Source organism: Aspergillus udagawae, assembly GCF_001078395.1.
Source record: "Aspergillus udagawae IFM 46973 DNA, scaffold_7, whole genome shotgun sequence".
In the NCBI taxonomy this organism is placed as follows: Eukaryota; Fungi; Ascomycota; class Eurotiomycetes; order Eurotiales; family Aspergillaceae; genus Aspergillus; species Aspergillus udagawae.
In genome coordinates, this window is record NW_025091270.1 from 2,549,202 (window position 1) to 2,550,111 (window position 910).

Below are 910 nucleotides of genomic sequence, written 5' to 3' on the forward strand. Positions count from 1 at the left end.
AGCAAGATATATAGTAGGTAGATAGTAGGTAGATAGTAAGATAGATGGTAAGGTTAATAGTAAGGCAGGCAGCAAGGCAGGTAGTATAATAATAAGAGAGGCAGTGAGGGAGGTCCCATGCTAGGCAGGTGGCATAGTGGTAAGGGAGGTGGCTAGAGAGGTCCCATACCAGGCAGGCCATCAGGCAGGGAGATAGGCAGTCAGAGAGGCCCCATGCCAGGCAGGCCTAACACTATAATGGCCCTGTACCTGGGGAGGTACACCTACAAATCCTAGGGTTAGTAGGGGGGGTGGTACAGAGGGTAAGCCTGTACCACCCCTTAAACTAGTCAAACCTTAATATTTTTGAATGATTTAAAATGATTTATGATTCTAATTAGCTAAACTATTATATTCTAATATTAGATTCTAGATTATTCACTAGGAAGGTGGTCAAACTAGGGGGGTAGGGGTAAGGTTGAAATTTTTTGTTGGGGTCTGCCAAGACCACTATCTGCGGGAAGCCTATACCCTTTTAGGCCACCATCTAGCCTAGATTAGTGCCTAAGGCATCTAGTAGGCTAATAAGGCCTTAGCATTCAGGTAGAAACTAGGAGAAGAATAATTCTTAGTATTTACTAGGGGTCTAGTACTAGATGACTAATTCTAATTATTTTTAGCGAATAGTAGGTTCTTTTAGCTATAGAATAATAATAGTCTGATTAGCTAAGCATGCTTCCTTATTTTTTAAAAATTCTTAGATACTACTTTAAAATTTATTATCTGCTGACTAATTATAATTATTTTTAGTGAATAGATCTAATTTTAACTAGTAGAATGATATATAGCATGCTTAGTAATATTAAGTCTAGAATTTTTAAAAATTCATAGAAGTGAATGTTTTATGGATTTCATTTAGTAGAGATATATA